General features: G+C 40.5%; 1 protein-coding gene across 4 annotated transcripts in view; it reads right to left on the reverse strand.

Annotated features, from left to right (window-relative positions):
* Positions 1-15,312, reverse strand: part of LOC129862075 (alpha-1,3-mannosyl-glycoprotein 4-beta-N-acetylglucosaminyltransferase C-like) — a 198,867-nt gene that overhangs the window by 110,772 nt on the left and 72,783 nt on the right. The gene's annotated exons all lie outside the window — the stretch shown is intronic.

A 15,312-nucleotide genomic window follows, 5' to 3' on the forward strand; every position in this document is an offset into this window, starting at 1 on the left:
AGAGGGAAAAATAAACATTTGGATGTTAAATCACTGTGGTAAGAAAACCCACACAGACTCAGTAAACACACAGTAAAACACTAGTGTGTGGTGGTGCAAAAGAGAGAGAGAGAGGGAGAGAAAGAGAGAGAAGAAAGAGAGTGAGAGACATTGATTTTCCCCCACCCCGAAGTGCCAGTTCATCATTCCATGAGACACTCTCTATCGATCCTTCGCCTTTAGTTTGTTTGTAATTTTGGGGGCTTAAAGCTGGTCGCTATGATAGATCCCTCTGTACGCCATTCGTCTCCTACATGAAAAATGGACAGATCAAAGGATGTGTGGAAATGACCTCATTTTCAGAGTTGTTTGATCTTCCCTTCGGTTGGTCTTTCAGCCTTGTTTTAAACTTTTTTATTTTGTTATTAAACCTTTATTTAACCAGGCAAATGAGTTAAGAACACATCTCTAAGCTCTGTCCAACCTTTTAAAATGGTGCTTTAGCTGGTATGCAACCATACAGTAATAACACAGGAAAAACAAGTTGAATATAATCCCAGAAAACCAGGAACATTCGCAGGATATTAGCTAACATTCACATGATGTTCTAGTTAGGGTTTTATCTAACATTAAGATGGTAACATCCTAAAAACATATATATATATTTTTTTGGGGGGGGGGTTAAATTAAATATTCTTGGAATGTTATCCTAACCTTCACAAAAATGTTGTGCACTACATCTATAACAACCACCACAGAACATTCCCCTAAGGATCTTAGTAGGTCATGTAATGACAAAATGTGTTCTGGGAATGTTCTTGCAACATAGTGAAGGTTTTATACAATCGTTGTACAATCATCAGTACAACTTGACAGTTTTTGTGTTATTAGGACTTTTTGGGCAACCTAATGAACTAGAAACATTCACAGAACGTTGGTTTGCTGGGATTACTTAGGAAAATTGGAATCATCTTTGTAAAATACAACTGTAAGTGCATCCCTAGAACAAGATCATTCATGGTAACAAAACCAAATTACTTCACATTTTCCTTTTGAGTGGATTGAATTATTCTGTTATGTCTGATGGTTAAGAGAGATATCTTTCCCCCTTTCAATATTCAGGACCACTGAAAAATAGAACATACCTTTAACTATCCATTTCGGTTTAGCCCGTGTTCATAAATTTTACTCTCCTCCCACCCATTTTCGAGTCTATCCTGATTTCCATTCAGTGAGCAGTCGCAGAGACGTTGGGTTTTCATCCATCCACCCACACACAACCTCCAACTGCCCCACCTCCCTACCTCCCAACCCCCACCCACACACACCGTGGACCTGCCTTCCCTTCCTGGAGCCAGAGAGCATCACATCGTGACCTAGCACCACCTCTCCAGATGCTAAAAGATACCCTGAGGTTATCATGTGATGTATGACAAAGCTTAGATTACAGTACAGAGATCACAAAAGGAAGTAAGCTCCCTGCACAGGAGAACCCAACAAAGCTCCTGCTAGCTTCAGTATCTCTTATCTCTCTCTTTTTTGGCCTGTATTGAAACCGTTCGTTTCTGATGAATATGAGAGACAACCAGTTTATGATCATGGAGGTCATCCAATAAATCCATGGAGAGGTGTAACTCCCAGGCAGCCATTTCTCCCAGCCAGCATAGCCCTAACTCAGCCCTAACAGCCCTAACTCCCCAGGTTTTATAACGTAATTTGTGCCTAATGGCCACACTCATTAGTGGCATCTCCAAAACACACTCTGGTCATTACCGAGCACATTTGCAGTTTAGGCTTCATGCCGGCATTGTCACTTTAAGTCATTCGTCACATTCCCTGGCAGTTGGCACCACAAATTAACAAAAAGCACAAATCGTATCATAATCTGTGACTATCGTTATCTGCATACAATGCCAGCCAGCTTGTTTTGACACGTTTGTTTTATCAGTGTAGCGAGAAACCTGGTTTGAAACAACATCCATCATGTCGACTCAATGCTGCCGAGGGAGGCCACTTGAAGACCACATAGTAGTACGCAGGCAGAGGTGCAGTGTGAATGGTGCACTTTACCTTAGTAAACCTCTCGTGTATGGAGAGAGAAGGAGAAAAAGAGTAGGACAGAGTGCTGAGAGAGAGAGTTATAGTGGGACAATGGGAGAAAGAGAAAGAGTGGGATAGTAGGAGACATTAGCTCTCTTTCTCTTTCATAAATTGTACTGCGGTCAGATACAGACCAAAGTTACCATGGGTTTTCTGGACCAAAAAGGGTCTAGGTGGTGGGTGTCGCATGGGGCGGGGAAGCAGTCGGACCGTGGCTGAATTTTATATCAAATTTTAGAGGCCCCCATCTTGGCAGTGTATATACATTTTTGAATTTGCCATGCAGCTGAAACAAATGTTGCAGTTTTTAAGCACATTTCTTAGAATTCTATGCAATTTGACATGGTTAATGCTGTGTTCTTTTGCTCAAACATAATAAATCTATTCTGCTAAATCCATTGGTTTGGAATTTTTAATTTTTAATTCTCCCTGACTGTCTAGCTTTATTATAGTGATTGTTAGTTTTCAAAGATTATATTATAAAAAAATATATAGGTCCATTATCTTTCCTACATACCTTATATTTGCTTTTAGTCGTTTAAGTTTACACTGAAAACATTTTACCATCCCAAAAATATATATATATTTTTTTATATACAGTATATATATATAATAAAATAAAAAATATATTTCTAAACAAAATATACTAAAAAAAACTATAAACGCAACATGCAACAATGTTAAAGCTTCTACTGAGTTACAGCTCATATCAGGAAATCAGTCAATTTAAATAAATAAATGAATGCCTAATCTATGGATTTTACATGACTGGGAGTACAGATATGCATCTGTATTTGTATTTGTATTGGACACAGATACCCAAAAAAATGGTAGGGGCGTGGTTTAGAAAACCAGTCAATATCTTGTGTGATCATGATTTGCCCCATGCAGTGCGACACATCTCCTTCGCAAAGAGTTGATCAGGCTGTTGATTATGGCCTGTGGAATGTTGTCCTACTCCTGGCTTTGCGAAGTTGCTGGATATTGGTGGGAACTGGAACACACTGTTGTACACGTAGATCCAGAGCATTCCAAACATGCTCAATGGGTGACATGTCTGGTGTGTATGCAGGACATGGAAGTACTGGGACATTTTCAGCTTCCAGGAATTGGGTACAGATCCTTGTGACACGGGCTGTGCATTATCATGATGAAACAAGAGGTGATGACAGCGGATTAATGGCACGACAATGGGCCTCAGGATCTCGTCACGGTATCTCTGCGCATTCAAATTGCCATTGATAAAATGCAATTGTGTTTCTTGTCCTTAGCTTATGCCTGCCCATACCATAACCCCACCGCCACCACGGGGCACTCTGTTCACAACATTGGCATCATCAAACCGCTCGCCCACACGAAGCCGTACACATGGTCTGCGGTTGTGAGGTCAGTTGGACGTACTAAAAAATTCTCTAAAACGACATTGGAGGCGGCTTATGGTAGAGAAATTAACATTAAATTCTCTGTCAACAGCTCTAGTGGACATTCATGCAGTCAACATGCCAATTGTACGCTGCCTAAAATCTTGAGACATCTGTGGCCTTGTGTTGTGTGACAAACTGCACATTTTAGAGTGGCCTTTTATTGTCCCCAGCACAAGGTGCGCCTCTGTAATGATAATGCTGTTTAATCAGCTTATTGATATGCCACACCTGTCAGGTGGGTGGATTATCTTGGAAAAGAAGAAATGTTGACTAAAAGGGACGTAAACAAATTTGAGCAAAACATTTGAGAGAAATAAGCTTTTTGTGTATATGGAAACTTTCAAGAATCTTTTTATTTCTGCTCATGAAACATGGTACCAACACTTTCATTTATATTTTGTTTCATGTTTCATTTATATTTTAGTTCAGTATACAGTTTAAGTCAGAAGTTTACATACACTTAGGTTGGAATCATTAAAATTTGTTTTTTAACTACTCCACAAATTTCTTGTTAACAAACTATAGTTTTGGCAAGTCGGTTAGGACATCTACTTTGTGCATGCCACAAGTAATTTTTACAACAATTGTTTACAGACAGATTATTTCACTTATAATGCACTGTATCATAATTACATTGGGTCAGAAGTTTACATACACTAAGCTGACTGTGCCTTCAAACAGCTTGGAAAATTCCAGAAAATGATGTCATGGCTTTAGGAGCTTCTGATAGACTAATTTACATAATTTGAGTCAATTGGAGGTGTACCTGTGGATGTATTTCAAGGCCTACCTTCAAACTCAGTGCCTCTTTGCTTGACATCATGGGAAAATCAAAAGAAATCAGCCAAGATTTCAGAAAAAAATTGTAGACCTCCACAAGTTTGGTTCGCTCCAAAACCGCCATAAAAAAGCCAGACCACGGTTTGCAACTGCCCATGGGGTCAAAGATCGTACTTTTTGGAGAAATGTCCTCTGGTCTGATGAAACAAAAATAGAACTGTTTGGCCATAATGACCATCGTTATGTTTAGAGGAAAAAGGGGGATGCTTGGAAGCCGAAGAACACCATCCCAACCGTGAAGCACGGGGGTGGCAGCATCATGTTGTGGGGTGCTTTGCTGAAGGAGGGACTGGTGCACTTCACAAAATAGATTGCATGAAGAGGTAGGAAAATCATGTGGATATATTGAAGCAACAGCTCAAGACATCAGTCAGGAAGTTAAAGCTTGGTCGTAAATGGGTCTTCCAAATGGATAATGACCCCAAGCATACTTCCAAAGTTGTGGCACCAAGACTCTTCCTAGAGATGGCCGTCTAAACAATCGGGGGAGAAGGGCCTTGGTCAGGGAGGTGACCAGGAACCCGATGGTCACTCTGACAGAGCTCCAGAGTTCCTCTGTGGAGATGGGAGAACCGTCCAGAAGGACAACCACCTCTGCAGCACTCCACCAATCAGGCCTTTATGGTAGAGTGGCCAGACGGAAGCCACTCCTCAGTAATAGGCACATTTCAGCCTTGGAGTTTGCCAATAGGCACCTAAAGGGCTCTCAGACCATGAGAAACAAGATACTCTGGTCTTATGAAACCAAGATTGAACTCTTTGGCCTGAATGCCAAGCGTCACGTCTGGAGGAAACCTGGCACCTCCCAAGGATTTCAATAGCAGAAAAATCCCTGGTTACAACCTCAGAGCTGTAGGAAACACTGTCCACACTCCGCAAAAACCTCTCCCAAGTCCTTGAAACTCAAAGTGTTCCAAAGAGAAATGTCAGAATCTTAAGTGCAACCATGCTATTTGATCAGGACATGGGATACCTAATACCAATTCTGTATTTTTCCTAGAAGATTGAGGGAATTGAAGTCTGGGTGAGCAACAGCTCCCATCCAAGTAAGAAATAGAGCAGGAGTGTGAAAGAGAGAAAGAGAGAGAATGAGGAAAAAGGGAACAAGGAGAGAGAGAGAAATAGAGAACGAGAGAGAGAGAAGAGAGAGAACGACCAAGAGAAAGGGAGAGAGAGAGAGAACGACAAATAGAGCAATAGAGAGAAATAGAGAGAGAGAGTGGGTGGAGAAACATGTTGGCTATCCTTTGTCAACTGCTCAGTGCCATTTAATGGCCTGTAAACTCCTTTGCTGGAAAAGAAAAGGCAATTAGCATACTGAGTGGATTACAAGATTGCTCTGACTCCTGGATTAATGTGTGCACTTAATCGTCTCATTGCTAAGCGATTCTTGGATATGGCTATCCAAGGGGAACACATTTCTTCATTCTCTAAACCCTGTAAAGCTCAAACATTAAAATGGATTTCTTCTGTCGCACCAAAGATGCACTCCTTCACAAAACTCCCTCACAATATCTTTAGAAGTCGAGTTGTTATTGTTTTGTTGGTTGTTGCTATACACCCTCCAACAACAGCAACTTCCCTCAGTTTAGTAAAGTAGTGTTTCTCGATGTCCTTGAATGTAAAAGCCATACATTCTATTTCTCTGATGCACGTACCACACACCTTGCAACAATCTTCATCACAGTCTCTGCCACCCTGCAACTCTGATCAACTAGGAAACTTGGTGCTCTCTCTCCCCATCTCCAGGAACTGCAGCTTCACCCCCTATCTCCCCCTTCCTGGCTTTGATATGATCTTTAATCCACAGCTACTCACCTCACCTCCAAATCCTTCACTGACAGTGTCAACCCAGAAATGAAAAGAGCTGATAACTTTGCAGCGCTATCCCTCAGCACCGAGGCAGGCAACACACACTCTCCCAGGATGGTAGCATTACCTTAACGCACACACACACAGAGCCACACACACACCTGACACACACACACACACACACAGATTACATTACTGCATTCAATATTCCAGGTAAACATTTTCAGATGGTGCAGAAAAATCTGTTTGATAAAACCTTGCCCACCCATGCGAGAAATTCCACCCAGGCCAATAGAATGTATAATAACCTGATAACAACTGCAAGTTCAGTCCCAAAAAGTTAGGTTTACCCTGTTTACCACATAGCCTTGCCATGAGCACTAACAGTGAGCCCTGCTTCATTTCTTTGGTTATCTATGGAGATTTCCATCTCCGTTTTGATTCTCTGCTGTTTCCATCCCTGCAGATAAAGAGCTTTGGGGATGCGCGGCACTCCCCTCCTTCAGAAATTAAAGAGCTGATTCACAGCTTTCTGTTAAAAGGAGCAGATGGTGGAGACATGCCTTTGGTTCACCAACCAGTGTTGTTCACCAGCCCCCGCTAGGCTAGGCTGGGCTGGGCTGGGCTAGGCTGGGCTGGGCTGGGCTGGGCTAGGGTGGGCTGGGCTGGGCTGGGCTGGGCTGGGCTGGGCTGGGCTGGGCTAGGCTAGGCTGGGCTGGGCTGGGCTAGGCTGGGCTGGGCTGGGCTGGGCTGGGCTGGGCTAGACAAAGCAACTAGGAGAAAGATAAGCTCTCTGGATGCATAAAGAATGCATTTTCTCTTTAGAAATCAATAATGTCTCAGTGCTGTGAGGATCACCAACGTCGACATCGCCTCCAACTTATTCATTCATTTCTCCAAATGATCTACTGCTTCCTCGCTCTCTTTTCCTTTGTCGCTTTATCTGTCTCTCTCTGTCTACCTCTCTGGAGGTAGTCTCTTTGGCTTGTTAAGATCAAATTCAAATTCAGATTGCGTTATTGGCATGAAATACAATTTGTAGATATTGCCAAAGCAGTATAGTGGTACAGCATTCCAGTAAATACAGTTTAATACAATGAGGTTAATGAAATACAGTTAATTTCAGTAGTAATAATAACAATAGTACATTGTTATTAGTGACCCATTTCAGGAAACTAGGCGAATATTGCAAGTCACGACTTCACTGGAGAGCCATTTTAACGTATTTTGGGGGTGGTTTATCAAAATGTGTTTTTTGGCAGAAATGCCTGTGAACTTTCATGTGCCTTAATTACAAACTTGTATGCCATATGTAAAAATGAATAAAACAATTCAATTACGAGCCTTGTTGGTTAACTTTTTATGGCTGCAGGGGCAGTATTGAGTAGCTCTGATTAAAGGTGCCCATTTCAAACGGCCTCGTACTCAATTCTTGCTCGTACAATATGCATATTATTATTACTATTGGATAGAAAACACTCTCTAGTTTCTAAAACCGTTTGAATTATATCTGTGAGTCAAACAGAACTCATTTGGTACAAACTTCCTGACCAGGAAGTGGAAAGTCTGAAATCGATGCTCTGTTCTACTTCCTGCCTATTCATGGGCATGATACGTATTAGTATACGTGCACTTCATACACCTTCCCCTGGATGTCAAGAGGCGGTGAGAGAAGAAATTTCGTGTTTATCTTGGTCTGAAGTGGAATACAAGCTCTTTGTATGACGTGTCCGCCCATTTCCTGTTTTCTGGAGACCGCGAAAGGGGACTTGGATTTGCCTTCTGTTTAGCTGCCGTTATAGGCGACTAATATCTCCGGCTTTGATTTTATTTGATACATGTGACCATATCATCGTAAAGTATGTTTTTTCAATATAGTTTCATCAGATTATTGAAAATTTTTCGGGAGTTTTGCCGTGTTTCGTTCTCTTCCGTTTGTTGACAAGGAGAGCTTCGAGCCACTTGGCTAATGCGCTTGCTAAATCGAGAGAGAAAATGGACGTTCTAAATCCAAACAACGATTGTTCTTGACAAAGGACACCTTGTCCAACATTCTGATGGAAGATCACCAAAAGTAAGAAACATTTTATGATGCTATTTCATATATCTGTTGTGCATGTGAACTAGTCGCCGGCGCCCAACTTTGGGGTACTCAGCTATACCGAAGCTGGATGTCGTAATGAAGTTATTTTTTAGAATTCTAACACTGCGATTTCATTAAGAACTAATGGATCTATCATTTCCTATACAACATGTATTTTTTAGTTATGTTTATGAATAACTATTTGGTCAGAATATGTGTGTCAGAAAACGTGTCAGAAAAATATCTTTGCTGTTTAGACGTTGTGGAAAAAGTAGCTAAGTTAGCACAATGTGTAACCACTGATTTAAGCTCTAAATATGCACATTTTCGAACAAAACATAAGTGTATGTATAACCTGATGTTATAGGACTGTCATCTGATGAAGAATATCAAGGTTAGTCAAAAAAAAATATATCTTTTACTGGTTTGTTACGATCGCTAACTTTTGCTACTGGGAAATGGCTTGTCTTTCTGGCTATTGTGGTAAGCTAATATAATGCTATATTGTGTTTTCGCTGTAAAACACTTAATAAATCGGAAATATTGGCTGGAATCACAAGATGCCTGTCTTTCATTTGCTGTACACTATGTATTTTTCAGAAATGTTTTATGATGAGTAATTAGGTATTTGACGTTGGTGTCTGTAATTATTATGGCTGCTTTCGGTGCAATTTCTGATTGTAGCTGCAATGTAAACTATGATTTATACCTGAAATATGCACATTTTTCGAACAAAACATGGATTTATTGTATAACATGTTATAAGACTGTCATCTGATGAAGTTGTTTGTTGGTTAGTTTGGTTGGTTCGTGGTTAGTTAGGTTGGCTTTGTGCATGCTACCTGTGCTGTGAAAAATGTCTGTCCTTTTTTTGTATTTGGTGGTGAGCTAACATAAATATACGTGCTGTTTTCGCTGTAAAACATTTGAAAAATCGGACATGTTGGCTGGATTCACAAGATGTGTACCTTTCATTTGCTGTATTGGACTTGTTAATGTGTGAAAGTTAAATATTTAAAAAATATATATTTTGAATTTCGCGCCCTGCACTTGAGCTGGCTGTTGTCATAAGTGTACCGATGTCGGGCTTGCAGCCATAAGAAGTTTTAAGCCACAGAAAAAGTCAGCAACCTTCCCACTACCCATGATTGGCTGAGATAATGAGTGAGCTGGACATGCCAAGAGAGGAGTTTGGATTGGTCTGCCATATAGAAGGCTTCTGTCTATATGAGCTGGTCAGTCTGTGTTGGTAATCCTGTCGAAAGCTGATTTTTTTATGTATCGTGTAGTCGAGCTGCATAAGTGTTGCTCTCTACTTTCTGGAGGATCGAGTTTTGAAATCAGTGGAATCAAAATATGTGTCACGCCCTGGCTTTAGTTATCATTGTTTTCTTTATTATTTTAGTTAGGTCAGGGTGTGACATGAGTGAAGTATGTGTTTTGTATTGTCTAGGTTTTTTTGTATGGTTATGGGGCAGTGTTTAGTCTAGGTGTTTAGTCTAGGTGTATGTATGTCTATGGTTGCCTAGATTGGTTCTCAATTAGAGACAGCTGTCTATCGTTGTCTCTGATTGGGAGCCATATTTAGGCAACCATAGTCATTAGGTAGTTTGTGGGTGATTGTCTATGTCTATGTGTAAGTTGCTTGTGTCTACACTTGTCATTATATAGCTTCACGTTTGTCGGTTTGTTGTTTTGTTTAGTTTGTAAGTGTTCTTCGTCTTCGTTAATTAAATATGAGTTCATTTCACGCTGCGCCTTGGTCCTCCTCTCTTTCACGTAACGACGATCGTGACAATATGATAGCTAAAGAGATGGAGAAAACACCTGTCTCCTGATTACATCTTCAAACTAAGGGCAACCATGGCATGGCAGGAAGACGCGTCCATCATGCATGAGGATGTATACAGGTAAGACAGTCTAGCTAGCTACATTTTCAGATATTACACATTTCTAATTTTGACAGGAAGTGGTTTCATTTCAAGCTGAAGTGTACTGTTAGCTAGCTAGCTTACACGTTGTTTACCAAGCTAAGTTCATTGTTTACCTAGCTAGCTAGCTACATGTCTTAAGCTAAAGTGTACTGTAAGCTAGCTAGCTAACGTTAGCTGGCTGGCTCCCTAGCTAACGTCACATGTATCACGTTATTATTCGTATCCCAAAGTCATTTGCTTTACTAGTTAGAGCCTAATGTTAGCTAGCTAACATTGGACCTGGTTGGTTAACTCCCAGCAGATTCATGCAGGGTAGTAACGACATGATTTGGCACAATGTTCATTGTTGTTTAAACCTGTTTGGGCTGCAAGGGGCAGTATTGAGTAGCCAGATAAAATGTGCCCATTTCAAACGGCCTCGTACTCAATTCTTGCTCGTACAATATGCATATTATTATTACTATTGGATAGAAAACACTCTCTAGTTTCTAAAACCGTTTGAATTATTTCTCTGAGTGAAACAGAACTCATTCTGCAGCACATTTCCTGACCAGGAAGTGGAAAGTCTGAAATCGATGCTCTGTTCTTCTTCCTGCCTATAAATGGGCACGAGACCTATTAGTATACATGCACGTCATACACCTTCCCCTGGGTGTCAAGAGGCTGTGAGAGAAGAAATGAGGTGATTATCTTGGTCTGAGATGGAACACATCATCTTGGAATGACGTGTCCCCCATTTTCGGTACTCTGAAGAGCGCGAGCTGGACAGTGGGATTGCCTTTTGTTTAGCTGCCGTTATAGGCGACTACAATCTCCGGCTTTGATTTTATTTGATACATGTCACCATATCCTCGTAAAGTATGTTTTTTCAATATAGTTTCATCAGATTATTGAAATTTCTTCGGGAGTTGCCGTGTTCCGTTCTCTTCCGTTTGTTGACATGGAGAGTGTCGTGCCACCCGGCTAGTGTGCTTGCTAAATGAAGAGGGAAAGTGTCCGTTCTGAATCCAAACAACGACTGTTCTGGACAAAAGACACCTTGTCCAACATTCTGATGGAAGATCACCAAAAGTAAGAAACATTTTATGATGCTATTTCATATATCTGTCGTAGTCGTCGGCGCCCAAGTGTTTCTGGCTATTGTGCTAAGCTAATATAACGCTAAAAAAAATTTTCGCTGTAAAACAAATATTGGCTGGAATCACAAGATGCCTGTCTTTCATTTGCTGTACACTATGTATTTTTCAGAAATGTTTTATGATGAGTAATTAGGTATTTGACGTTGGTGCCTGTAATTATTATGGCTGCTTTCGGTGCAATGTCTGATTGTAGCTGCAATGTAAACTATGATTTATACCTGAAATATGCACATTTTTCTAACAAAACATATGCTATACAATAAATATGTTATCAGACTGTCATCTGAAGTTGTTTCTTGGTTAGTGGCTATTTATATCTTTATTTGGTCGAATTTGTGATAGCTACTGATGGAGTAAAAAACTGGTGGAGTAAAAAAAGTGGTGTCTTTTGCTAACGTGGTTAGCTAATAGATTTACATATTGTGTCTTCCCTGTAAAACATTTAAAAAATCGGACATGTTGGCTGGATTTACCTTTCATATGTTGTATTGGACTTGTTAATGTGTGAAAGTTAAATATTTAAAAAATATATATTTTGAATTTCGCGCCCTGCACTTGAGCTGGCTGTTGTCATAAGTGTACCGGCGTCGGGCTGCAGCCATAAGAAGTTAACTAGCTAACGTTAGCTGGCTGGCTCATTAGCTAACGTTACGTGACATGTGTGATCTTACACGTTGTTTACCTAGCTAAGTTCATTGTTTACCTAGCCAGCTAGCTACATGTTTAAGCTAAAGTGTACTGTTAGCTAGCTAGCAAATGTTAGCTGGCTGGCTCCCTAGCTAATGTTACATGTATGATGTTATTACACCCATTGAATATGGCTGGTGTCAGTAAATGTCAGCAAAAAGGTGTAATGAAATTGTTGCCAGAAAAGCTGGTTAAGCTATCTAGAGGTAAACAAATCATCGGCCAGAGCGTCAAGTGTGTGATGTAAACGCTCCAAGAGCGAAGCAAGATGGGTGGGGCTAAAGCTTCAGAGGGTGTGAACGATACTGAATGTAGACAAAGAAGAGATCTCCACTAGACACCAAAACATTCAAAGGCCATTTTCTCAAAAGTGAGTTTACAAGTTTATCAAATTTCAAAGCAGAATTACTTTCCCATTGTTCCTCAAAAATGCAGTGTGTGGTATACCATTTTGTAGCTCTGAGTCTCTACTTTTATCCAATGTAAAAAACACAATTTCGAATTTTGCTACATAAGACCAAATCCAGGTGGTGAGTCACATATAATCACGTATACAGGTACAACACTAAAGCTGTTGATCTCTCTAACCGAGCAGCATGACTTTTGCCTGAAAAGAACAGGACGGAACAGAGGTCTGAAACCCTGGCTGATGTCTATACAGGTTCATACATCATCATTAGTTTAACATCTAGGGTTGGGCCATACGTGGTGAAACTGTTACAGTAAATTACTACATGTGACTCGGTTCAGGAAACTAGATGTATGTCATACGTCAGTACTTCACAGGAGAGATATTTTAACATACATTTTTTATCAAATTCCTTCTCGAACATGTGAACTTTCATGTGCCTTACTAACAAACTTGTATGCCATCTGTAAATATAAATAAAATTGTTACATTACGAGCCTAGTTGGTGTAGCCATGGAAAAAGTCAGGAACCTTCCAGCTAGCCATGATTTGCTGAGATAATGGATGGGCTGGATATGCCGAGAGATGAGTTTGGATTGGTCTGCCATGTAGGAGGCTTCTGTCTATAACATGATCTGCTCAGTATGTGTAGGCCATCCTTTTTTTATATCACGAAGAACTGCAAAAGTGTTGCCCTCCACTTTCTGGAGGATCAGGTTTTAAAATCAGTGGAATGCCCGGTGGAAGCAGAGTATGATAGCTTAGGAGGGAGTCGAAAAGAGAACACACAGAAGGCTATTGTATAAAACACCTGTCTCCAGATTACGTCTTCAAACTAAGGGCAACCATGGCATTCGTGTAAGAGTGGGAGAAGAGTTCATCCATCTTTACGGGTAAGAGAGTCTAGCTAGCTACATTTTCAGATATTATACAGTTCTCATTTTGTCAGAAAGAAAGTTTCATTGCAAGTTAAAGGGTACTGTTAGCTTGCTAGTTAATGTTAGCTGGCTGGCTCGCTAGCTAATGATATGTGTATTATCTGTGCAGTAATATTATTTGTATCTCAGAGCCATTTGCATTGCTAGTTATAGCCTAATGTTAGCTAGCTAGCTAACGTTGAACCTAGTTGGTTAGCTACCTTCAGATTCATGCAGGGTAGTAACGTTATGAGTTGGGATTATGGTTAATTGTTTAGCTAGCTAGTGCCATGTCTAAACAAAAGACATAGAACACTATGCAAGTAACTATTTCACTGTACAGTTTACACCTTCTGTATCCTGTGCATGTGACAAATAAACTTCGATTTGATTTGATATAGTGTGTGTTAACCAGAGATGGAAATGTGAAGAACAACATGACCTGCACCAAAGTCAAATTAGGATATACAACGTTAGGACAATGAGACAGTGTCCAAGTTCTAAAATTCTCTGGTAGAATGCCCTGCTTTTATTTTGTCACAATTACAACCATAAGCTATTTTCTGTAATTAGCTCACCATTAACTTGTAAATAATGATCTTGTTGTGAGTTTAATTTCCTGTAATAATTAATACAAATTAGCTAAAGTTAAGACGCTGTCAGCTATAGGATATTGTCATTATTTGAACTAGCTAGACAGCTAATGTCACGACTTCCGCCGAAGTCGGCCCCTCTCCTTGTTCGCGCGGCGTTCGGCGGTCGACGTCACCGGCTTTCTAGCCATCGCCGCTCCATTTTTCATTTATCCATGTGTTTTGTCTTGTTCCCTGCACACCTGGTTTTCATTCCCCAATCACACTACATGTATTTATTCCTCTGTTCCCCCTCATGTCTTTGTGTGAGATTGTTTTGTGTTACATGTCTATGTTGACGCACTTTTCTGGTATGCGTTTAATCCGTGTTTTATTTCACGAGGTATGTTCTTGTGTTTATACAATATTATTGTGACTGTTTGCACTTTTGCATTGGCTGGAGGTTTCGACGCAGTGGCATCCATCTGTTGGTTTCTCCTGCCTAAATAAAGTGTGCGCCTGTTCACAACTCTCTGCTCTCCTGCACCTGACTCCGCTCCCAGTACGCACGCCATTGACAGCTAACTTAACGTTAGCTACAATGCCTTGCAAAAGTATTCATCCCCCTTGGCGTTTTTCCTATTTTGTTGCATTACAACCTGTAATTTAATTTGATTTTTCTTTGGATTTCATGTAATGGACACACAAAATATAGTCCAAATTGGTGAAGTGAAATAAAAAAAAATTAAACGGAAAAGTGGTGCGTGCATAAGTATTTACCCCCTTTGCTATGAAGCCCCTAAATAAGATCTGGTCCAACAAATTACCTTCAGAAGTCACATAATTAGTTAAATAAAGTCCCCCTGTGTGCAATCTAAGTGTCACAAAATCTGTCACATGATCTCAACACCACTAAGCAAGGGGCACCATGAAGACCAAGGAGCTCTCCAAACAGGTCAGGGACAAAGTTGTGGAGAAGTACAGATCAAGGTTGGGTTATAAAAAAAAATCTGAAACTTTGAACATCCAACGGAGCACCATTAAATCCATTATTAAAAAATGGAAAGAATATGGCACCACAATAAACCTGCAAATAGAGGGCCACCCACCAAAACTCACAGACCAGGCAAGGAGGGCATTAATCAGAGAGACAAACAAGGGACCAAAGATAACCCTGAAGGAGCTGTAAAGCTCCACAGCGGAGATTGGAGTATCTGTCCATACGACCACTTTAAGCAGTACACTCCACAGAGCTGGGAATTAGGGAAGAATGTCCAGAAAAAAAGCTATTGCTTAAAGAAAGAAATAAGCAAAGATGCTTGGTGTTCGCCAAAAGGCATGTGGGAGACTCCCCAAACATATGGAAGAAGGTATTCTGGTAAAATCTAGCTTTTTGGCCATCAAGGAAAACACTGT

The sequence above is a fragment of the Salvelinus fontinalis genome, chromosome 9, assembly GCF_029448725.1.
Source record: "Salvelinus fontinalis isolate EN_2023a chromosome 9, ASM2944872v1, whole genome shotgun sequence".
NCBI lineage: Eukaryota > Metazoa > Chordata > Actinopteri > Salmoniformes > Salmonidae > Salvelinus > Salvelinus fontinalis.